Raw genomic sequence first — 25811 nt, 5'->3', positions numbered from 1 at the left:
AATCCCACTAAAATCAGGGACTAGACAAGGCTGCCCACTCTCTCCCTACTTATTCAATATAGTTCTTGAAGTTCTAGCCAGAGCAATCAGACAACAAAAGGAGGTCAAGGGGATACAGATCGGAAAAGAAGAAGTCAAAATATCACTATTTGCAGATGATATGATAGTATATTTAAGTGATCCCAAAAGTTCCACCAGAGAACTACTAAAGGTGATAAACAACTTCAGCAAAGTGGCTGGGTATAAAATTAACTCAAATAAATCAGTAGCCTTCCTCTACACAAAAGAGAAACAAGCCGAGAAAGAAATTAGGGAAATGACTCCCTTCATTATAGAGCCAAATAATATAAAGTACCTCGGTGTGACTTTAACCAAGCAAGTAAAGGTTTGTACATTAAGAACTTCAAGACTCTGAAGAAAGAAATTGAAGAAGACCTCAGAAGACGGAAAGATCTCCCATGCTCATGGATTGGCAGGATTAATATAGTAAAAATGGCCATTTTACCAAAAGCGATCTACAGATTCAATGCAATCCCCATCAAAATACCAATCCAATTCTTCAAAGAGTTAGACAGAACAATTTGCAAATTCATCTGGAATAACAAAAAACCCAGGATAGCTAAAACTATCTTCAACAATAAAAGGACTTCAGGGGGAATCACTATCCCTGAACTCAAGCAGTATTACAGAGCAATAGTGATAAAAACTGCATGGTATTGGTACAGAGACAGACAGATAGACCAATGGAATAGAATTGAAGACCCAGAAATGAACCCACACACCTATGGGCACTTGATTTTTGACAAAGGAGCAAAAACCTTGAAATGGAAAAAAAAAGCATTTTCAGCAAATGGTGCTGGTCCACCTGGAGGTCAACATGTAGAAGAATGCAGATCGATCCATGCTTATCACCCTGTATAAAGCTTAAGTCCAAGTGGATCAAGGACCTCCACATCAAACCAGATACACTCAAACTAACAGAAGAAAGACTAGGGCAGCATCTCGAACACATGGGCACTGGAAAAAATTTCCTGAACAAAACACCAATGGCTTATGCTCTAAGATCAAGAATCGACAAATGGGATCTCATAAAACTGCAAAGCTTCGTAAGGCAAAGGACACTGTGGTTAGGACAAAACGGCAACCAACAGATTGGGAAAAGATCTTTACCAATCCTACAACAGATAGAGGCCTTATATCCAAAATATACAAAGAACTCAAGAAGTTAGACCGCAGGGAGACAAATAACCCTATTAAAAAATGGGGTTCAGAGCTAAACGAAGAATTCACAGCTGAGGAATGCCGAATGGCTGAGAAACACCTAAAGAAATGTTCAACATCTTTAGTCATAAGGGAAATGCAAATCAAAACAACCTTGAGATTTCACCTCACACCAGTGAGAATGGTTAAGATCAAAAACCTAGGTGACAGCAAATGCTGGCGAGGATGCGGAGAAAGAGGAACACTCCTCCATTGTTGGTGGGATTGCAAACTGGTACAACCATTCTGGAAATCAGTCTGGAGGTTCCTCAGATAATTGGACATTGAACTGCCTGAGGATCCAGCTATACCTCTCCTGGGCATATACCCAAAAGATGCCCCAACATATAAAAAAGACACGTGCTCCACTATGTTCATAGCAGCCTTATTTATAATAGCCAGAAGCTGGAAAGAACCCAGATGCCCTTCAACAGAGGAATGGATACAGAAAATGTGGTACATCTACACAATGGAATATTACTCAGCTATCAAAAACAATGACTTTATGAAATTTGTAGGCAAATGGTTGGAACTGGAAAATATCATCCTGAGTGAGGTAATCCAATCACAGAAAAACACACATGGTATGCACTCATTGATAAGTGGCTATTAGCCCAAATGCTTGAATTACCCTAGATGCCTAGAACAAATGAAACTCAAGACGGATGATCAAAATGTGAATTCTTCACTCCTTCTTTAAAAGGGGAACAAGAATACCCTTGGCAGGGAAGAGAGAGGCAAAGATTAAAACAGAGACTGAAGGAACACCCATTCAGAGCCTGCCCCACATGTGGCCCATGCATATACAGCCATCCAATTAGACAAGATGGATGAAGCAAAGAAGTGCAGACCAACAGGAGCCGGATGTAGATCGCTCCTGAGAGACACAGCCAGAATACAGCAAATACAGAGGCGAATACCAGCAGCAAACAACTGAACTGAGAACGGGACCCCCGTTGAAGGAATCAGAGAAAGAACTGGAAGAGCTTGAAGGGGCTCGAGACCCCATATGTACAACAATGCCAAGCAACCAGAGCTTCCAGGGACTAAGCCACTACCTAAAGACTATACATGGACTGACCCTGGACTCTGACCTCATAGGTAGCAATGAATATCCTAGTAAGAGCACCAGTGGAAGTGGAAGCCCTGGGTCCTGCTAAGACTGAACCCCCAGTGAACTAGACTGTTGGGGGCAGGGGGACAATGCGGGGAAGTTGGGGAGGGGAACACCGATAAGAAAGGGGAGGGGGGAGGGGGATGTTTGCCCGGAAACTGGGAAAGGGAATAACACTCGAAATGTATATAAGAAATACTCAAGTTAATAAAAAAAAAAAAAAAGAATACTCTTGGCAGGGAATAGAGAGGCAAAGATTAAAACAGACACAGAAGGAACACCCATTCAGAGCCTGCCCCACATGTGGCCCATATATATACAGCCACCCAATTAGACAAGATGGATGAAGCAAAGAATTGCAGGCCGACAGGAGCCGGATGTAGATCTCTCCTGAGAGACACAGCCAGAATACAGCAAATACAGAGGCGAATGCCAGCAGCAAAGTACTGAACTGAGAATAGGACCCCCGTTGAAGGAATCAGAGAAAGAACTGGAAGAGCTTGAAGGGGCTCGAGACCCCATATGTACAACAATGCCAAGCAACCAGAGCTTCCAGGGACTAAGCCACTACCCAAAGACTATACATGGACTGACCCTGAACTCTGACCTCATAGGTAGCAATGAATATCCTAGTAAGAGCACCAGTGGAAGGGGAAGCCCTGGGTCCTGGTAAGACTGAACCCCCAGTGAACTAGACTGTTGGGGGGAGGGTGACAATGGGGGGAGGATGGGGAGGGGAACACCCGTAAAGAAGGGGAGGGGGAGGGATTAGGGGGATGTTTGCCTGGAAACCGGGAAAGGGAATAACACTCGAAATGTATATAAGAAATATTCAAGTTAATAAAAAAAAAAGAAAAAAAGAAAAAAAATATATTCCACTATAATTAAATGAGATGAGACTGTGAGGTTTCAAAAAAAAGCAAGAACAGCAAAAACTACAAAAACGTCTTACTGTGGTAGCTCCATTATGTCATGGTGTTTCCTACATATATCCTTTTGTCCACACAGCTTTACTTGCAAGAGTCACTGGTCCAGTTCCAGGCCTTTGGCTCTGCTACATTATCCATACTGGAGGCTCACTGGGACTCTTCTCAGATAGCCTGTTGTTGCCCTGTGTTATGGAGATCCTGTAGCTTTGGTTCTGCAGGATCAGCTTCTTTCATGAGTTCCAGCAGCTCATAGACGGAGTAGATATTTAGATGGACCAACTCAAAGCCCTGGGTGTAGGCCTGGTTGGTAGCTGAGTTGATCGGTACTTGTTCTCCCTCATCCTCACCACTGGGTTGAGTTCTCTAGCACTGCTCTGGCTAGCTCACCCACTGCTTCAGCTGGCAAGGGGCAGAGCTATTTCCACTACTTTCATGCCTTCGAGCCTGGCTCACCCAAATGCTCATGCTACCAGGGGCAGTTCTACTGTGCTGCCCAGTCAAGGTGCAGTGCCTGCTCTCCTGAGTGTTGAGGGGGAGGGCTTTTCTCCTGTGACCACTCCAGCTTTCCCATGCTTATGCACCTCACTTGCTCCTTCATCACCAGGGCCAGCTCTACTGTGGTGCCCAGGCATGGTGCAAGGCTTTCTTTCCTGAGTGCCACAGCTGGTAAGGAGTTGGGCCAGCTCTGCATAGCCCTTGGACATCAACTTGGTTCCAGGCAGTATCCCTAGACCAAGGATACCTACATGGCCTTTGGTTGTAACATGGACCATAGACATCAACACCAACCCCTTCTGCATCAGGGCCAAGGACCCAGATGTGGCTCTCACTTGCAGCAAGGGCCAGGACTTCACCATGGCCTCAGGTGACAGGGCAGGCTATTGACATTCCACTCCACCTCTAGTTCTGAGTCTCCAGTTCTGCCTCTTTTCACAATGCTCAAACTTTTCTGCTTCTCTTTATCTCCAATCTCTCTACCATATACTTTTACACTAGAGTGGCTCCACTGTGGGCAGGCCATGTAGTAGACGGGCCTCTCATGTCTGACTGTATTACTTTTATCATCAGTGAGACAGAATAAGGAGGAAGGAAATTATTATTATTATATTTTTCTCACAATTTAGAAACTAAAATTCATCATAACATGATGGGCATGTGAAGAGGATGGTCATCTCAGTGATAGGACATGATTTGAGAAGCAGCTGGGTGGGCCTACAAACCACAGGCCCCACCTCTCCTAGCCATTTGTCAGCTTGGTTAATAAAATCATAACCTCCACAAATACTGCCATCCAAGAGGGATGAGGTCTGCAAACACAGGAGACTGTAGGGGATGTCTCCAGGGGCTCATGAAGCATTTAGTCATCCCTGAGTATGAATATGCCTTTATATATAAAAAGACACATTTGAGAGCGTCTGGATATTGGAGCATGTGGGGGGTTACTGCAGGAAGGTGTCCTCAGAGAGGGCAGTGACTCGTTGCACTCCCACAGCTTTATGCTGTGTCTCTCCCATCTGATTTCATCCCTAGCCTTGTAGTACCTTGTATAATCAAAGTGTGGGCATGAGCAGTATTTGCATGAACCCTGTGAACTGCTCTAGTAAATTAATTAATAGAACCTGAGGTGGGAATCTCAGGAAATCAGTTACAGCTGTTGTGTCAGAAGTGTGGGTGATTGCTTTCTGCTGACACTAGCATCTGAAATAGGGGCCGGGCTTTCAGGATTGAGCTCTTAGTCTGTGGGATGGGACACTCTTACTAGGTAGCTACTGTTAGACTGAATTGAAATCAATTGACTTCAACTAGAGGATTATGAGAGGTCACTCAGGTGGGTCTGCTAGAGAATTGTAGTGGGAAGTATTAAAAAATGATTTTCCATCTCATGCTATGCCACTGCTGGGCCACATGACGCCAGTGGAGTGTTCTCAACTTGGTCAGCCAGACACGCAGACTCTCTTGCCCAGAGCTCTCGAAATGTCTCCACCGGACTCACTAAGTTCCCATGACGGGTCACTACCACTCCAGCCCCACACATCCAAGTTCCTCCAGCCTCATACCTTTCGCTTGAACTCAGTTGAGCCACCGCATAAAGGGAAACACCACACTAACTTAGTTTAGAATTAACAGGTAACTCAATCACTGGGCGCAACTACTAACATCTGCATATTATTATTAGCCATACTAAGTTAAATCTTTCTATGGAGGATCCTAATGGATCCACCATATAACTGGGAGTTTCTAATTCATTACATCCTCTATCCCCAGCTCTGTCCCAAAAGCCTCAAGTCCCTTCTCTCCTTCTCTCTTCACTCCTCAGACCTGGAAGTCCTGCCTACTCCTTGACCAGCGATTGGTCCTCTGAAATCTTTATTCATTAGGGTAAGGTCCTTGCCACAGAGACTCTTTCAAGAACTGGTTGCAGGTATTCTCTATCTGGTTGTGTTGAGTGCCTAAGAGTAGGAAGAGACACTTTGTGTTTCTGACTCAGGGTTAGACAAATGGAAATGTTTTTGTAATGGTAGCCAAATATAAACAAATTATTTTGATATTTCAACGGAAAACAGTATTGAGATCCTTGGTAAAGTGATGAGAGAATAAATTTTATGTTGCTTAGTGTAATATATTAGTAGTGAGTTTATTATGTATTTTGTGTGCTTGTGCACAGTTGGCCTCTATGAAAGAGAATTTTGCTGGGCATGGTTGCACACAACTTTGATACCAGCTTTCAGGATATAGAGGTGGGCAAATATCTGAGTTCAAGTCCAGCCTGGTCTATATTGTGAGTTCCAGGGCAGCCAGAGCTACATAGAGAGACCCTAGAGACAAACACAAAAACACACAGAAACAGACACACATATATACATATACATACATGGACATGGACACACAAACAATACGATTTAGAAATAATTGGTGATAAATTACGTTAACATATGTTAACATTGGATAGGGGTTATTTTTAAGTCTTTATTGATTCTTTGTGAATCGCACATTATGCACCCAGATCCCATTCATCTCTCACCAGCCCTCCATAACTTGCCTTGTCTTTGCAATCTTCTCACCAAAAGAAAATAAAAGATAATAATTAAAAACTAAAATCAACCAAACCAAACCAACAACAAAAAAATCTCACTGTGGAAGCTGTGGTATGCCTCAGTGTGTCACACAGTATACCCTTTTGCCTAAAAAGGTTTAGTTGCAATGTTCATTGCAATGAGTCATTGGTCTGGTTCTAGGCCTCTGGCTTCTGCTACACTATCAATATTAGATCCTCACCAGAGTTTCTCTCAAATATCCTGTTGTTGCCCAGTGTCTTGGAGATCCTGTAGCTTTGGATTTCTAGGACCTGTTCCTTCATGTGCTCCAGCAGTTCGTAGATAGGATTGATGTTGTGGTGGGCCAACTTAAAGCCTGCCTGCTTCTCTCCCATGTCCATTTCACCAGGGCCAGCTCTACTAAGCTGGCAAGGTAATGTGTGTACCTTCCCAGGTGCTGCAAGTGGTGAGGGAGTGGGCCACTTTTGCTGTCTAGACTAGACCATAAACATCAAAATGAAGATAGGAGGAGTCCTTCCCTTACTCTAATTCCTCAACTAGGGTGTAGCAGTCTAAAAATTGGTAGGATGTGTACTTGGAATTTATAAAAAGAAAATGTTTACTTGCAATCTGACTAAGTCACTTTGTCCAACTTCCTTGAGTAGGAAACTTCATGTTTTATGAACTTGCAATTAAATTTTCCTTGATCTAGTTCCTTGACTGTTTTTGCTAAGCATGGTATAAGGGTTATATTCAAAGATTGGGTTCCAGAAGACTATTTAAACCTATCTCCCTATTCTCTCACTTAACCCAAACTTCTGCTCATTAGCTTCTATCTCTGTAAAGTGAGGCTCATATGACCCAAATAAGTTTACTTCGTTGTGAAAATTATGCTAATTAGGACTAAGTAGTAAAAGAGTGTAGAACATCTGTTTTCTGGCAAAAAGTGTTATGTGACAGCATGTTTCTCTCCATTCTTTTTTTCCTTCCTTTTCATTGTGTTAATTTGTGTTTCTGAACATAGGAAATTATCTTTTAACTTTTATTTCCAATTATGGAGGAATATATCACCAATACAAGTGATTAAAAATAGATATTTACAGCATAGGAATACTTCCCCCCAAAATACCTAGTAAATTAGTTTATGTACTTTGTATGAAGCTAGCAAAACAAATAACCAATGAAAAAGAAAGGACTTTATTTTTAATTCCATTATTTTGAAATAATGTAATTTTATTTTATCTTCAAACAAACATGTCATGTCTGTTGCTTATTACTCCTTTTCCTAAGAGCTTGCTTGCTTCCTGTCAGTGGTGGTATGAGTAATCCTGTGAATAGGAAGCAACTGCTTTTGACTTTAGAGGTCTGTGGACCCACAGATGCTATCCTAATACCACCTCATAAGCCCTATTCACTTGTAAGATAACACCATCTATGTAATTAAGAAACCCAGTGAAAAAGAAATCATTGATACTTTGGGGCAGAAGATCATTCTGTGAAAATAGCATCTGGGTTAGCTTTTTTTTTTTTTTTTGGTTCTTTTTTTCAGAGCTGGGGACCGAACCCAGGGCCTTGCGCTTCCTAGGCAAGCGCTCTACCACTGAGCTAAATCCCCAACCCGCTGAGTTAGCTTCTAAATTTACCCTGTGTATTCTGTTCTTAAAGGCATGTTGGTCTCTGTTGTTGGGAAGCAGAAGAGTCCCAGATAAACAGACTTTATCAGTTATTCTCTGTGTGTTGGAGGATGGTGTGTGTGTGTGTGTGTGTGTGTGTGTGTGTGTGTGTGTGTTTGTGTTTACATATTTGTTCTGGTGTCTTGGCCTGTGCCATGCCTGTGGAGGTCAAAGGTTGATGAGGGGAGAGAGAAGCCATAGTTCATTGTTGGTAGTAATGTGGATGGCAACATGACAACAGTAACAACAGCAGCAACAACAGCAACAGGAACAACTACAGCAAATAGAACTTCCTATGATGACCTAGCTGTCCTACTCCTGGGTACGTACCCAAAAGAAATGTTAATTTTTACTTTTCTTCAGCTAAGGATATTAAATATATTTTTCCAGATTTTTAGTTGTTTTTCTTTTTCTTTTGAGATCTGGTTGTTCTATTCATTTGCCATGAAAAAGATTCTTTTTTCTTCTGATTTCTTTCTCTGCTACTTCATTAGTAGCATACAGAAAAGCTCCTGATGTTTGGATGTTGTTCTTGTATTCTGTCATTTTGCTGAAGTTGTTTATTAGGTCTAAGAATTTCCTAGTGGAGTTTTTCTCTAGGTGTACCCCTATTCTTTCTTTCTCTTATGGGTCTAGCTCAGACTTCTAGCACTATATTGAATCTGAGTGAACAGAGGACAACTTTGTCTCAATTTTCCACTGTTTAACATAGTTGGATATAGGTTTGTTGTATATGTATCCTTTGTAATGCTCTAGTTTCTTCATGGCTTTTAGCATGAAGGGATGTTGAATTTTATTGAAACATGTTCTGCATTGAGTGAGATGACCACGTGGTTGCTGTTCTCATTTTGTGCTTCCTCTTGACTTTCTCTCCATAATTTTTATAGCATTCCATACAGTAAATTTTATGTGAGGGTTAGACAGTAATTCAGTCATGTGCAAATAGAAGACCTGAGTGCCGTTTTTTTGCTGAAGATAGCTGTTGAACAAAAAGTACTCAGCACCTCTGATCTTCGTCTTTGTTTTTGGATTTTGTCCTGGGCCTTTCAGCAGTTTAACTTCTGAAAATAACAATCAAGAGCCTTGCAAGCTGGGGCAGAATTCTTTGCATACAGGAGTTTAGGCTTTGTTTTTTGTTTTTTGTTTTTTGTTTTTTTTTGTTTTTGGTTCTTTTTTTTTTTTTTTTTCGGAGCTGGGGACCGAACCCAGGGCCTTGCACTTCCTAGGCAAGCGCTCTACCACTGAGCTAAATCCCCAACCCCGAGTTTAGGCTTTGTATGTGACTAATTGGTTTTCCTGTAGCACAACAGGAAAAGTTGGAACTTTTCAGTCTTACATCAGACATTTTGGTAGAAGAAATTATTTCTTCTAAGGATGAGAAAATACTTTGGGAAAGTGATAATTTGACAGAAGACACAAGAAATCACACTTTTAAGTAAATTTTCCAAAGTCCATATAAAAATTTTTGGAAAATATCCCATTTCTGCTCTTGCTTTCTTTGTACACTAGTGGTTTGCAGGGATTCTATGATTTCCTCAAGATCATTGAAATTAGCTTGGACCTACTGGTCAGCAAGCTACACCAACTGCTTTTAACAGTAGTTGTATATGATTCTAAACTGCAGTCTGAGGAATGTTTACTGGCCAATGTTTATGAAGCTTTTATCAACTTACCTATTATTTCACCTGTGCTGTTGGATCTGGACCAGCAGGTTGTTCTCAGTGACAGGTTCTTGAGGGGGATGATCAGGGGATCAGAAGTAATAAAGAAGGCAGGAAAGTTGGGGTCAGGTATTGCACAAGCTATGCCTTGTGCCAAGAAGTAAGTGCAGCATCTTATATACAGTTTATAGGGAAAACATGGTACAGTGTCAGCAGAAAGTTAATTAAGCAGTGTTGTACAAAGGAACACAGGATATCTAACATGTGCCACAGACCGAGTGCTTGGTAGCTTTGGGACTGAAAACTCCAGTTTCTTCAGGGGGAAAAAGTCAGATTCTTAGGATCTGAAACCTTAAATCCTTCAAGGCTCTGGTCTTAGCCCTAGATCGACCTGCCAGGTCTGTTGTTGGGCAAGGGTACAGAGGCAGTGTTCCTGTAATCCATTCATCAGGGCCTCTGAGAAAGCCTTGAACCAGCCTCCCTCCCAACAGCTCTTCTGTGCCCTGAGGATCCCTGTGGGCACTCAGTAGTGCAGGACATCCCACGAGCTCTTCAGAGTTTATCGATATTAAAAATTTGAACTTCCCAATTAGGAAGACTCAACCTAAAAATCTTATGTTAGAAATAAATCAATACTTTTGTAAATTTAAAAAAGCTTATTTATTTCAAATATTTTAAATTATTATTATTAAAAAGCCCATACCTTTCAAAGTGGAACTTTTATGGAGCCATAAATGTCATTTTATAATTCATGAAAACCTTAAATATGACGCTGGTCATGGAAAATAAATTTAGGTCTGGGGAGATGGCTTAGTCAGTAACATGCTTGGCATGTGAGCACAAGGACCTGCCTTAGCTCCCACAAACAACTGGGCATGATACCACACTAGTAGAAGCACTGTGGAGGCAGAGACAAGCAGATCACTGAGATTCACACCAACTAGACAGCTGTGTTTGGTGAGTTCAAGGCCAGTGAGACCCTGTATTAAAATAAAATGGACAGTGCCTGAGGACCAAGCTCTGTCTCTTTCTGGATTATCGGCAACCCTGGGAGTGGCAGTCTGTGTACTTCTCTCATGTTGCCGGTGAAACTCTTGAAGTGCTCTAAGCACAACAGAACAAACGACATAAGAAAGGGGGTCAGTGCTATTGAAACAGTGATTGAGCAGTTAATAGAACTTACCATTAACTAAGGACTCCTGATCATATCTGTTGTGAAATCTAAAGGTCACCATCCTTTTCCCTCAAGCAGTATATATTCTTTACACAGTTCAAAAGTTCCCCAAAACTAGAAGAGTAAAATGTCTTGGTTATGAATTCCATCATGAGAACAACATTGTGGATAAAGATAAAGAGCCTTTACCTGTATGGTAAAGAGGTATGTACACACTAATATGCAGTCAGTGCTGGCGTGGGAAGGAAGATCTGACAGATTGGAAGCTTATCATAGATGAGGTATAACATCTGCAGGCGAGCCTTTGAAATGATGGGCTTGATCTAGAGAATTTTAATTTGTTAAGTGAGCTAGTTTTGCTGTAAAAGTTCAGGCATACAGGTGAAGCCACAGCTCCTGTTTGCCTCTATTCTTCTCCTCTACTTTCCCCCTTTAGACTGTGTGCTCTTACATGTCTAGCACACACTACTTTAATCAAGTATGTAGTAGAACATGAGTAGTCACACATCAAATATGTAGTCTTCCATTGGATGATGCCCCTTTATATGCTGTATAAGAGTTCCTTCAGAGAGACTACAAAGAAGTGGAATTGTTACGTCAACATGAAAATGATCAAGTAGACTTCATCCCAGGGATGCAGGGATGGTTCAATATACGGAAATCCATTAATGTAATCCACTATATAAACAAATTCAAAGAAAAAAAACCCAAATCATCATCATCTCATTAGATGCTGAGAAAGCATTTGACAAAATTCAATACCCCTTCATGATAAAAATCTTGGAAAGATCAAGAATTTAAGGTCATACCTAGGCATAGTAAAAGCAATATACATCAAACCAGTAGCCAAACTCAAGCTAAATGGAGAGAAACTTGAAACAATCCCACTGAAATCAGGGACTAAACAAGGCTGCTGACTCTCTCCCTACTTATTCAATATAGTACTTGAAGTCCTAGCCAGAGCAATCAGACAGCGAAAGGAGGTCAAAGGGCTACAAATTCGAAAAAGAAGAAGTCAACATATCACTATTTGCAGATGATATGGTAGTATACTTATGCGACCCCAAAAGTTCCACCAGAGAACTCCTACAGCTGATGAACAACTTCAGCGGAGTGGCTGGATATAAAATTACCTCAAACAAATCCGGATGTATCAGGACATGTGTGAATAATGGACACTCTGTGTAGTTGTTTCAGGTTTTTTTTTTTTAAGTGTTCTGTCACAAACAGGCATCATCTGCTAGAAGTTGCAGTCTGCCTTTTCTGGTCAGGTGTGTTTTGAGTGAAGCCCTTACCATAAACCTACGTGTGATAAGGGACTAATAGTGTTGGGCAGATAATCAGCTCTGTAAATGCCATAAGGATTTAGTGAGCTGAGGGTCACAATCATCATTTAATGTGTAAAATATGTAGCAAGTTTTTATTACAAATTAAGAAAAAGCAAACTGAATCCAAGAACACATTAAAATGATCATTCACCATGATCAAGTACGCTTCATCCCAGGGATGCAAGGTTGGTTCAGTACACAAAAATCCATTAACGTAATCCACTATATAACAAACTCAAAGAAGAAAAATTACATGATCATCTCATTAAATGATGAAAAAGCATTTGACAAAATACAACACCCCTTCACGTTAAAAGTATTGGAGAGATCAGCAACTCAAATCCCATACTTAAACATAATAAAAGCAATATATAGGAAACCAACATCCAAGACCAAATTAAATGGAGAGATACTTGAAGCAATCTCGCTAAAGTCAGTGACAAGACAAGGATGTCCACTCTCTCCATATCTATTCAATATAGTACTTGAAATTCTAGCCAGAGCAATAAGACAACAAAAGGAAGTCAAGGGGATACAAATTGAGAAAGAAAAAAATTTTTATATGATGTTTACAACTTGATTGTAAAGAGAATGCCCTGACCACACAAATTATTGACATCTTTATTACATTTTGTTTGTTGGGGCAAAGTCTTACTCCATAGTCCAGGCTAGCTTTGAATTTATAGCAATCCACCTGCTTCAACACCCTGAGAGCTTAAATTATAGGTGTGAGCCAGCCTAGCTGGCTTTCCAGGAGCCTGTCTTAGCTCTCTGATATTTATACCACACTTAGAAGCTCTAACTGTGCTTTGTGGTTATGGTTTTTCTTCCTTGTCAAAGTATAGATTGCTAGATTTTCAAATATGAAGTATTTAAATCAATGGTTCTCAACCTTTCTAAAACTGGGACCCTTTAATATCGTTTCCCATTTTGTAGTGTCCACAATCATAAAATATTTTTGTTTCTACTCCATAACTGTGATTTTGCTACTCTTATGAGTCATAATGTAAATATTTGATATGCAGTGTGTATTTTCAAATTGAACATAATTAAAACAGATTATATAACAACCAAATGTAATTATATATTGTGAAATATTTTTCCTAATTACAAATAAGTGAAATATTGTCTTGAAGCATGGTGTAGCCTGAGTAACAGTCTTAATATAACAACATCAAATTATTGCTATTATTTTCAACATGGAATGTTAATGTCAATACCAAGGTTGAGATTGCTTCTTTCTCACCAAGTCAGAAATTCTCAGGCAGTGTTTTTCAAGCACATAAAGAAGATCATTATCTTCCAGGACAAGTCTGCTTCTGAATTTAGACTTGATAACCAACAGGCTGGTGAAACTTGTTTCACAGTAATGGAAGAAGAAGGTACAACATGGTCTCAGACAGAACAGAGCGTAGTCTCAGATAGAACACAGGAAATGACTGCAAAGGCTTGATCCAAAACTGTATGACTCCCCCGTTGAAGGAATCAGAGAAAGAACTGGAAGAGCTTGAAGGAGCTCGAGACCCCATATGTACAACAATGTCAAGCAACCAGAGCTTCCAGGGACTAAGCCACTACCTAAAGACTATACATGGACTGACCCTGGACTCTGACCTCATAGGTAGCAATGAATATCTTAGTAAGAGCACCAGTGGAAGGGGAGGCCCTGGGTCCTGCTAAGACTGAACCCCCAGTGAACTAGACTATGGGGGGGAGGGCGGCAATGGGGGGAGGGTAGGGAGGGGAACACCCATAAGGAAGGGGAGGGGGAGGGGGATGTTTGCCCGGAAACTGGGAAAGGGAATAACACTGGAAATGTATATAAGAAATACTCAAGTTAATTAAAAAAAAACTGTATGACTGGCATTGCAGAGAAAGAAGTTCTTGCTGCATCACTGTTAATAAGTTTAGTGAACTCTTGGGCTGTCTCAGGAACATCTTTACTTTGTGTGTGAATGGGCTTTTGGCAAGTGCAAAGTCCGGTATTTTGGAAAATTCAATGGAATTTCATCTGCAAGCATGTGCAAGTGTTCATTCTCAGAAATTATCATCATAATCCTTTCATGTGGTCAGTGTCATGTTCCTCAAAGATAGCAGAAAAAGTAGGCAACATATAAATTTTATTTTCATCCAATTCATTTTCTTTGCCAAACCTGAAGTTTCATTTGGAATGACTATATATATATACATATATATATATATTCAGACAAATTGAGGCATATTGTATTTGTCCTTGCAGCAATAAATTTAACTCATTCAAGATGGCAAAGATGTCAACCAATTAAGTTATTTTCTGGAATTCATTTTATTTATTCTTTTCTCATACAATATATCCTGTCTGCAGCCTTCCCTCTTCTATTCCTTCCATACCCCTTCCACCTTCTTCCCTCTCAGATTCACTGATCCCCTGTTGCCTTTCATAAAAGAGCAGGCTTCCAAGTGATATAATCAAACATGACATAACAAGATGCAAAAAGATCAATCACAAACTGTAATATCCAGGGTAGATGAGTAACTCAGTAGGAAAAGTGTCCCAAGAGCAAACAAAAGAGTCATAGACTCCGCATCCCCCACTCATATTGTTAGAAGTCCACAAAAATCTCATTACACAACCCTAGCATATACATATTCACAGATCAGACACGCTATGTGATTGCTGCTTCAGTCTCTGTGAGCCTCTATGAGCCCTGTTTAATTGATTCCATGGGTTGTTTTCTCTTGGTGTCCCTGACTCAGCAGACTCCTACAATCCTTCCTCCCCATCTTCTGCAACACTTTTCTTGCTGAAAAGTTCTTTGAACTATGGTCATGCTTTTGGACTAAAAACATTTTTAAGTTCTGTACCCAGATCCCACTGGGAGAGAGCTGGTCTCACAGGAGTGCTGACACACCTGAGAGCACAGGTAAGGCAACCACTTCTGCTCTGAGTGACCCGTCCAGAGTACTTAGGACACAGGAACTGAGGAGCAGTCTGGGTAGGATTCTTCTGGTTTCCATCTGTGCTCAGAGCTGACCCTGTAGCCACAGTTATCTGTACCCAGATCCAACTAGGAGTGAACTGGTCTCCCAGGAGTGCTGACACACAGGCTTACAGGAGGGTCAAAACACTGGCAGATACAGCAAGACCAGCTAACTCCAGAGATAACCAGATGGCAAAAGGCAAGGGCAAGAACTTGATCAACAGAAATCAAGGCCACTTGGCATCTTCAGAACCCAGTTTTCCCACCAGAGCAAGTCCTGGATACCCCAAGAGAATGGAAAAGCAAGATTCTGCTTTAAAATCACATCACATAATGATATTAGAGGACTTTAAGAAGGACATAAGTAACTCCCTTAAAGAAACACAGGACAACACAAATAAACAGGTAGAAGCCCTTAAAGAGGAAACAGAAAAATTCCTTAAAGAATTGCAGGTAAACACAATCAAGCAGGTGAAGGAATTGAAAAAACCATCCAGGATCTAAAAATGAAAATATAAACAAAAAGAAATCACAAAGAGAGAAAACCCTGGAGATAGAAAACCTAGGAAAGAGATCAGGCATCATAGACGCAAGCATCACCAACAGAATACAATAGGTAGAAGAGAGAATCTCAGGGGCAGAAGTTACCATAGAAAACATTGACACAACCATCAAAGACAATCCAAAAAGCAAAAAGATCCTAACTCAAAACATCCAGGAAATCCAGGACACAATAAGATCAAACCTAAGGATTATAGATATATAAGAGAGTGAAGATTCCCAACCTAAAGGGTCAGTAAATATCTTCAACAAAATTATAGAAGAAAACTTCCCTAACCTAAAGAAAGAGATGACTATGAACATAAAAGAAGCCTACAGAACTCCAAATAAATTTGATCAGAAAAGAAATTCCTTCCATCACATAACAGTCAAAACACCAAATACGCAAAACAAAGAAAAAATATTAAAAGAAGTAGGGGAAAAAGATCAAGTTACATACAAAGGCATACTTATCAGAATTACACCAGACTTCTCAACAGATACCATGAAAGCTAGAAGATCCTGGGCAGATGTCATATAGAACCTAAGAGAACATAAATGCCAGCCCAGGCTATTATATCCAAGCAAAACTCTCCATTACCATAAAGGTAATTAATTACCAAGATATTCCATGACAAAATGAAATTTACACAGTATCCTTCCACAAATCTAGCCCTACAAAGGATAATAGATGAAAAACTCCAGTACAAGGAGGGAAAAAATAACCTAGAATAAAGAAAGAAAATAATCATCTTTCAACTAAACCAAAAGAAAAGAGTCACACAAACATAATTCCAACTCTAACAACAAAAAATAATAGGAAGCAACAGTCCCTATTCTTTAATATCTCTTAACACCAATAGACTCAATTCCCCAATAAAAAGACATAGGCTAACAGACTGGATATATAAACATGACCCAGCATTTTGCTGCATATAGAAAATGTACTTCACTGACAAAGACAGACACTTCCTCACAGTAAAAGACTGGGAAAATTTTTTCCAAGCAAATGGTCCCAAGAAAGAATCTGGATTAGCCATTCTAATATCAAATAAAATCGACTTTCAACCAAAAGTTATCAAAAAAGATAAGGAAGGACATTTCATACTCATCAAAGGTAAAATCCACCAAGATGAACTCAGTTCTGATTACCTATACTCCAAATGCAAGGGCACACACACTCATAAAAGAAACTTTACTAAAGCTCAAAGCACATATTGCATCTCACACAATCCTAGTGGGCAACTTCAACACCCCACTCTTATCAATGAATTGTGAAAACAGAAACTCAACAGAGACAGAGAAAAAACTAACAGAAGTTATGAACCAAATGGAATATATATATATATATGACATTTCATCATTGTATATCCTCTTCTCAGCACCTTATGGTACCTTCTCCAAAAATAACCATACAATCGGTCACAAAACAGGCTTCAACAGGTATAAGAAGATAGAGATAATCCCATGCATCCTATCAGATCACTATGGAATAAGGCTGGTCTTGGATAACATCACAGAGAACCAAAAGCCCACATGTACATGGAAGCTGAACAATGGTCTCCTTGGCCAAGGAAGAAATGAAGAAAAAAATTAAAAACTTTTGACAATTTAATGATAATGAAGGCACAATGTACCAAAACTTATGGAACACAATGAACGCAGTGCTAAGAGAAAAATCATATCTCTGAATGCCTCCAAAAAGAAATTGGAGAGAGCATACACTAGCAGCTTGACAGGTCTAGAATATAAAGAAGAAAATACACCCAAGAGGAGTAGACAACAGGAAATAATCAAACTCAGGGTTGAAATCAACCACTTAGAAACAAAAAGGAATATAAAAAGAATCAACAAAGGAAGAACTGGTTCTTTGAGAAAACCAACAAGATAGATAAACCCTTAGCCAGACTAACCAGAGAGAACAGAGAGAGTATCCAAATTAACAAAATCAGAAATGAAAAGGGAGACATAACAATAGAAACTGAAGAAATTAAAAAAAATGGTCAGATTCTACTACAAAAGCTTATACTCAACAAAACTGGAAAATCTGGATGAAATGGACAATTTTCTAGACAGATACCAGGTATCAAAGTTAAATCAGGATCAGATAAACCATTTAAACAGTCCCATAACCCCTAAAAAAATAGAAGCAGCTATTAACAGTCTCCCAACCAAATAAAGCTTAGGGCCAGATGGGTTTAGTGCAGAATTTTATCAGACAATCATAGAAGACCTAATACCAATACTGTCCAAACTATTCCAGAAAACAGAAACAGAATGAACACTACCCAATTCCTTCTATGAAGCCACAATTACACTTATAACTAAACAACACAAAGACCCAACAAAGAAAGAGAGCTTCAGACCAATTTCCATTATGAATATCGATGCAAATATACTCAATGAAATTCTTGCAAACTGAATCCAAGAACATATCAAAACAATCATCCATCATGATCAAGTAGGCTTCATCTCTGGGATGTAGTCATGGTTCAATATACAGAATCCATTAATGTAATCCACTAGATAAAAGAACTCAAAGTAAAAAGAACCACATCATCATCTCGTTTGATGCTGAGAAAGCATTTGACAAAGTTCAACACCCCTTCATGATAAAGTCCTGAAAAGATCAGGAATTCAAGGCCCATACCTAACCATAGTAAAAGTAATATACAGCAAACCAGTAGTTAACATCAAACTCAATGGAGAGAAACTTGAAGCAATCCCACTAAAATCAGGAACTAGACAAGGCTGCCAACTCTCTCTCTACTTATTCAATATAGTACTCAAAGTCCTTGTCAGAATAATCAGACAACAAAAGGAGGTCAAATGGATACAAATTGGAAAGGAAGAAGTCAAAATATCACTATTTGCAGATGGTGTGATAGTATACTTAAGTGACTCCAAAAGTTCCACCAGAGAACTCCTTCACCTAATAAACAACTTCAGCAAAGTGGCTGGGTACAATATTAACTCAAACAACTCAGTAACCTTCCTATACTCAAAGGATAAAGAAGCTGAGAAAGAAATTTGGGAAATGACACCCTTCACAATGGTCACAGATAACCTAAAACACTTCAATGTAACTCTAACCAAGCAAGTGAAAGATATGTGTGACAAGAACTTCAAGTCTCTGAAGCAAGAACTTGAAGATCTTAGAAGGTGGAAAGAGCTCCCATGCTCATGAATTGGGTTAATATTATAAAAATGGCCATCTTGCCAAAAGCAGTGCAGTACAGATTCAGTGCATTCCCTATCAAAATTCCAACTCAATTCTTTACAGTTAGAATGAGCAATTTGCAAATTCATTTGGAATAACAAAAAAACTCAGGATAGTGAAAAGTATTCTGAACAATAAAAGAAATTCTTGGGGAAATCACCATTCTTAACATTCATTACAGAGCAATAATGATAAAAAACTATGGTATTGGTACAGAGTCAGGCAGATAGATCAATGGAATAGAAATGTAGATTCAGATATGAATCCACACACCTATGGTCACTTGATCTTTGACAAAGGAACTAAAACTATCCAATGGAAAAAAAGATAGCATTTTCAAAAAATGGTGTTGGTTCAATTGCAGGCCAGCATGTGGAAGAATGCAAATTGATCCATTCTTATCACCTTGTACAAAGCTCAGTTCCAAGTAGACCAAGGACCTCCACATAAATCCAGATACACTCAAACTAGTAGAAGAGAAAGTGGGCAATATCCTGGAACACTGGGGAAAATTTCCTGAACAGAACACCAATGGCTTATGCTCTAAGATCTAGAATCACAAATGGGACTTCATAAAATTGCAAAGCTTCTATAAGGCAAAGGATGTTGTCATTAGGACAAAACGGCAAACAACAGATTAGGAAAAAGATCTTTACCAACCTTATATCCAATAGAGGGCTAATATCCAATATGTACAAAGAATTCAAGAAATTAGATTACAGAGAATCAAATAACCCTGTTTAAAAATGGGGTAGGTTGCTAAAAAAAAAAGAATTTTCAACCGAGGAATATTTAGTGGCTGTGAAGAACTTTAAGAAATGTTCAATATCCCTAGTTATAGGGAAATGTAATCAAAACAACCCTGAGATGCCACTTCACACCAGTCAGAATGGCTAAGATCAAAAACTCAGATGACAGCAGATGCTGGCAAGGATGTGGAGAAAGAGGAACACTCCTCCATTGGTGGTTGGTGGAGGTGCAAGCTGGTACAACCACTCTGGAAAGCAGTCTGGAGGTTCCTTAGAAAACTGAATATTTTACTATCTGAGGGCCCATCTATACCACTCCTGGGCATATACCCAAAATATTCTCCAACATACAACAAGGAAACATACTTCACTATGTGCATAGCAGCCTTATTTATAATAGCCAGAAGCTAGGAAAACCTAGATATTCTTCAACAGAGGAATGGATACAGAAAATGTGGTATATTTACACAATGGGGTACTACTCAGCTATTATCACAATGACTTTGTGAAATTCTTACGCAAGTGGATGGAACTAGAAAATATCATCCTCAGTGAGGTAAGCCAATCACAGAAAGACATACATGGTATGCACTCACCAATAAGTGGATATTACTCCAAAAGTTTGGAATACCCAAGATACAGTTTACAAACCACATGAAGCTCAAGAGGCAGGAAGACCAAAGTGTGGATGCTTCAGACCTTTTTAGAAGGGGGCACAAATATACGTACAGGAGGAATTTCAGAGATAAAGTGTGAGGCGGAGACTAAAAGGCCTTCCAGAATCTGTCCCACATGGAGATGTATCCCATATACAGTCACCAAACCCAGACAATATTGTGTAGAAGAAGTGCATGCTGACAGGAGCCTGATATAGCTGTCTCCTGAGAAGTTCTACCAGAGTCTGATAAAGACACATGCATATGCTCACAGCCAACTCTTGGACTGAGAATCGAGTCCCCAATGGAGGAGTTAGAGAAAGGACTGAAGGAGCTTAAGGGGTTTGCAACACCTTAAGAAGAACAATAATATCACCTAACTAGACACCCCGGTGCTCCCAGGGACTAAACCACCATCTAAGAGTACACATGGATGGACCTATGATCCAGCTGCATATGTAGCAGAGGATGGCCTTGTCAGGCGTCAATGGGAGGAGAGGCCCTTGGTCCTGCCAAGACTGGAACCTCCAGCTTAGGGGAATGTCATGGCAGTGACGTGGTAGGGACTGGGAGGTTGGGTGGGGAAGCACCCTCATAGAAGCAAGGGGAACAGGAATGGCATAGCAGGTTTCTGGAGGGGAAACTGGGAAAGGGAACAACATTTCGAATATAAATAAAAAATATCCAATAAAAGAAAAATGCCCCCCAAAACAAAAAAACCCAAAGCAAACAAAAAACGCCAAAACCCAAATAGTTCACTATGAGTTCAAAAACATGTTTTGAAACATTTCCTGTTGACCACTGTCTCACTTCAATGTGAAGTAGCACAGCTTTGTTTGCTGTCTGACTTGTTGCACAGATGTAAAAACTACTTCAAGTATCCACCTTTACAAAATGTACAGAACTTATGACACTTTTCACTTCTTGTAACTCTTATTGCAGCATCTTCATCGTTAACATTTGCTGACAAATCTTACAGTAAGTTCCGGTGACTTTTGGTGACTCATTCAGTACCAAACTCTGAAATCCAGCATAGCTGGAGCACTGCCTCTGCAAACACCACCAACCTTTCCCTAAGAGATCTTAGGATCTTTCAGGAATGAACTAAGTGTGCCAAATATATCAGGTGCAGTAATTGCCATCTCAGGAGGATTTCAGGGAAGAAACTTTAAGTCACCATCATTAACATACATTATGTAAACCAGTAACTGTGAACAGTTCACACCTGTATACTCATGGAGCTGAATAATAAAATTTGAACCTGATTAAGAGTATCAACAGATATGTCATCTATTCTTCTGTGGACAGTGTCTAACAATAAGGAGGCTATATTCAACTGCATAACAAATCAGCTTTAATCATAACTCCTTTGGCTGCTGGCAACAGTAAATCTCCAGCAACACTGTGAGGTTTCATAGCTCTGGTGATCGAGTGCTACCAAATATGAAGGTTTAATGGCTGCTGTGTTTGTTTGTGGTTCTTGTGACCAATGTCAAGTCTGGAGTTTTTGAATCTATTGGCTTTGCTTCTAAAGTAGTCGGTATCCTTCTTGGCAAAGCTCAGATGTTTGCTACCAAAATGGTGTTTTAGTTTGTTTGGCTTCATAGATTCTGCTGATAGAACTTTATGACAAGAAACATTGCAGTTTCTCACTTTATGCTGTATTTACTGAGGTGAAATGAAACTGTAAAAAAAAGTCACTATATTATTTTTACTTAATATTCTTCTCTACACCATCCACTGTCATGGGATGGTTTTCTAATGAAAATAATATAGAACAATAGCTTTAATAATACAAAAGATGACACATGACTTAGTCAATTCAGTTCATTAACGTTTTCTGACTTACTATTTTCTGTTTTCTTATTCAATATCACCTGTTACTGTCACAAGAGAGCAGTAGTCACATCAACCACAGCTGACTGTAAAAAGACCAATTGGTATCCAGATTAAGTTCTCATTATATATGTATATATATATCAGTAGTTGAGGATTTTGCAGAACATGATTTTATGTTTACCCAGTAATTATAATTCATGAAGCATCATTTTACCTCCAACACTGCTGCTTTTAACACAGTTGCCGCTTTCTATACATGTGTGACTGGTCTACATTATGGTACCAACTCTGTCATATACACCAGGATTTGTTCAGGATGCATATGATGGGGTTGACACAATGATGATATCATCACATCAGGAACTCATATGTGGGTATATTTGCATGTGGGCACATTCACATGTAGATGGATAGCAGAGTGGTGTCCCAGTTCCTAAGACCATTGGGAAACATGGTTTCAGGAACCGATGGTCTTTGGAGACCCCTGTAAAAGTGTTGCTCAACTCCTGGAGGTTGAGAACTACTGGCTTAAATGGTTCTTAGACATCCCCTTTCTAAACATCAGAAAGTCTTATAGTATTCTTCGTTAGAATTATGAATTTAATTTGCTCACATTTGCCTTGTTATTAGCATATATATATATATATTCTCAGAAAGACTGAGAAAGTGGGCAGAGATACTAGATGATTTTGAACACACAGAAACTTTGGGCCATTACTAATTTTATAAAATTGATTCATCAGTAACCATTATCATCCTCCCCAACCCCACCAAAAGTGCTGGAGCCTAAGCTGAGGAGATCTCACCCATGCATAGTGCTATACACTGAGCTACATCCCTGGATCCTTCAGTAACTATTTCCATTATGACTTTTGCAGCCCAGTGGGCTGGAATAATCAGAGACATGAATAATGAGGTCTTCATCTACTAAATGTCTAGTAGGGGGACAGATTGGTACTAACTTTCTGATCTTCAGCACAAATTAGGACAAACAAAACAAATAAGCAAACAAACACAAAACCAAACCACCACCACCACAAAAACCCACAGAGGTATATTATTTATACCACTTTAAACAACAAATATAATCTGTATATTGACATCATCTCTAGCCTTAGATATAGCCTTCAGTATTTGCATGTATAAGCAATGGTAACAATCTTTTCATTTTTATCTTAATCCTGAGGCTCAGCTTGTCTAAATCAAACTCATTATCAACCACTTGCCACCCATTTCCATTCTCCCATGCAGAGTAAAACTGGTCCCCTTTTCCACAGTGTTTCACATTCTAGGTCATGATCACTTTAGAACCTGGGAAGCATTCATGACATTTATCTTTAAGATTATACATTTTTCTGGTGCTTCAGTTTTGAACCCAGGGCCTCACTAGTGCTAAACTATGCCACCAAGCTTTGTCTGGCTCCCTAAACTCTGCTCTGAAGCACAGTTATTGTATTCCACACTTTCTGTTGATCCAGTTTTATAAAGTGAGATTAACACAGTGAATTCAAGTGTTAAGCTCACAAAGCCCTCCCACAGTCAATGTAGTAAATGTAGCCATCATCTCCCAAGTTTTTGAATGCAGTGTTTCTTTCAGTAACATCAGAGAAATGAGAATGTTTCCATCCTTGGTTTATTTTGAACCCCTGAATGTTACAGTAAAATAGCTAAGGTTTTAAAAGCATTTTCACTTGTCTTCTTCAAGGTTTCATATATTTCTTCATTGTGCTGTTGCTTCTTTAACCTTTGAAGGTGATGGCTTCTTTCAAGATTTTTTTTTACCTTTTATCTTTTGTTTCTTAGTTATATTTTGTTGGGTTTTATGATAAGACTGAACCTCCGAATCAGTAAGCCAGACCCAATTAACTGTTGTCCTTTATGGGAATTGCCTTGATCATAGTGACTGTTCACAGTGATGGAAACCCTGACACATCTGCTCATTGCTTTAATTTACTCACATTTGGCTGGTCAACTCTCTCAGTCCAGATATGATTCTAGCAGGGTTTTTCTTTCTCTTTTTTGGGGGGGGTTCAGGATTCAACACATAAACCATACAAACACCGATCTCACTTCATCAAGAAGTTTATTGAACATACACCCCAAAACTGATCAGTCAAGATCACAGAGGACTTGGAAACCAAGCTGTGATGCCAGTTTGTTCTTAGGGCAAGCTTTTTTCTTTCTTTTTTCTTTTTCCAAAGCGGTTACCATGTTTTTATTTCAAAATTGTAAGTGCCTCTTAGTGGCAGGAACATGCTTCTGGCCACTTAGGGGGTGAGGCAAATTTCTGATACTGTAGGGTTGGGGGAAAGGGGTGTTCTGGGGTGGGGGCGGAGTTGTCCAGCCCTTTGGACAGAAACGCACTGCCTGTGCTTCTGTCTGGTTGATCGAGGACCCTTGCCTCTCAAGATGATACTAGGGGTTGGAGAATGTGCTTCAGGAAGGCCTCATAGTTGATGCCGACATTGCTGTCCTTGTGACCTGCCAGAACAGTCTCTACTTCTTCCTCAGTCATCATCTTTCTGAAGAACATGTCTGAGCTCTGCTCCCATGACTTTGCTGTTGCCCTCTTTGTCAAATACACGAAGCCCCTCTAGGTAGTCCTCATATGTGCCTTGGTCACAGTTCTTGGCCACTGCCTGCAGCATGGGCAGGAACGTCTCAAAGTCTACACGTGGGGACTTCGGGGTTCCATAGGACCTTGAGCACTTAAGTGTTGTTAGGGTTCTGGCCCAGGGCCCTCATCAGGTGGCCATATTGGCCGTACAGGATCTTTTTGTCTTCTACTCAGTCAAACAGCTCAAAGGTCTCTCTGATCTCCTCCAGCTGGTCCTTGATAAACTTGATCACCACTTTGGAGAGATCCATTGGGCGCTCCTGGCTTTTTTGCAGGGATCTGGGGGGTATAGCTGCCTCAGCCTTGATCTTGGCTAAAGGGGTCCCTACTGTAGACCTAGCAGCAGGCTTCGAGATGGAGGGCCCTGCTGTTTTCTTCACAGGAGCTTCCCTCTTGGGAGGCATGATGTCAGGTGGCCAAAAAAAACAGTATGCTGATAGGGGCACCCATCTCTTTCCGAGTCCGAGGAAGGGGCAGGTGGGAGTAGGGCAGGCTTTTTATTGGAAAAAGCAGGTTCAGAAATGCAGAAGGTAAGGGTGGAGGCAGTACTTCATTTTTTGCTAACTAGAAAAAGTATTATCAGCTAACCTTTAAGGTGATTGGTCCTAAGTGAAGAGGTGAACAGGTGGTAAACAGGGGAGTTTCAGAGTGTGGAGTATTACAGAGCATGAGTATTACAACTATACGAGTACTATTTGGGGGGAGTTTTTCAGTGTCAGCTGTAGATAATTACTTCTGGGAAGTGGAGTCTGAGAACATGAACTTAATTTGACCTTATGAATAAAATGGAGACTGAATACAAAATGGCTACAGTTACGTTAAAAGGAGCAGGCTTTGACATTTTTCCTTTATGCCATTTTCATGATAGTGGTTAGCTAATATTGGGAAGTAACACAGGAAGAAAGGACTCAATGGTGGGTTCCTTGGTTGCTTGTGCATCTAAGACAGGTTTACCCTTTTTCTGCACTTAAAGAAAGTTCCTATGGCTCTCTAGGGTTGTGAGCATTACTCACTTGTGGATGTAAAATGCTTGCTTGCACTAACTGCAAGTATAAC

The 25811-nt window shown here is 40.0% G+C and overlaps 1 pseudogene; it reads right to left on the bottom strand.

Annotated features, from left to right (window-relative positions):
• Positions 1-24542: 24542 nt before the first annotated feature.
• On the bottom strand, positions 24543-25159 carry Myl6b-ps1 (myosin light chain 6B, pseudogene 1; annotated as a pseudogene).
• Positions 25160-25811: the final 652 nt, after the last annotated feature.

Source organism: Rattus norvegicus, chromosome 19, assembly GCF_036323735.1.
Source record: "Rattus norvegicus strain BN/NHsdMcwi chromosome 19, GRCr8, whole genome shotgun sequence".
Lineage (NCBI taxonomy): Eukaryota > Metazoa > Chordata > Mammalia > Rodentia > Muridae > Rattus > Rattus norvegicus.
This window is presented reverse-complemented; position numbering and strand designations above follow the sequence as displayed.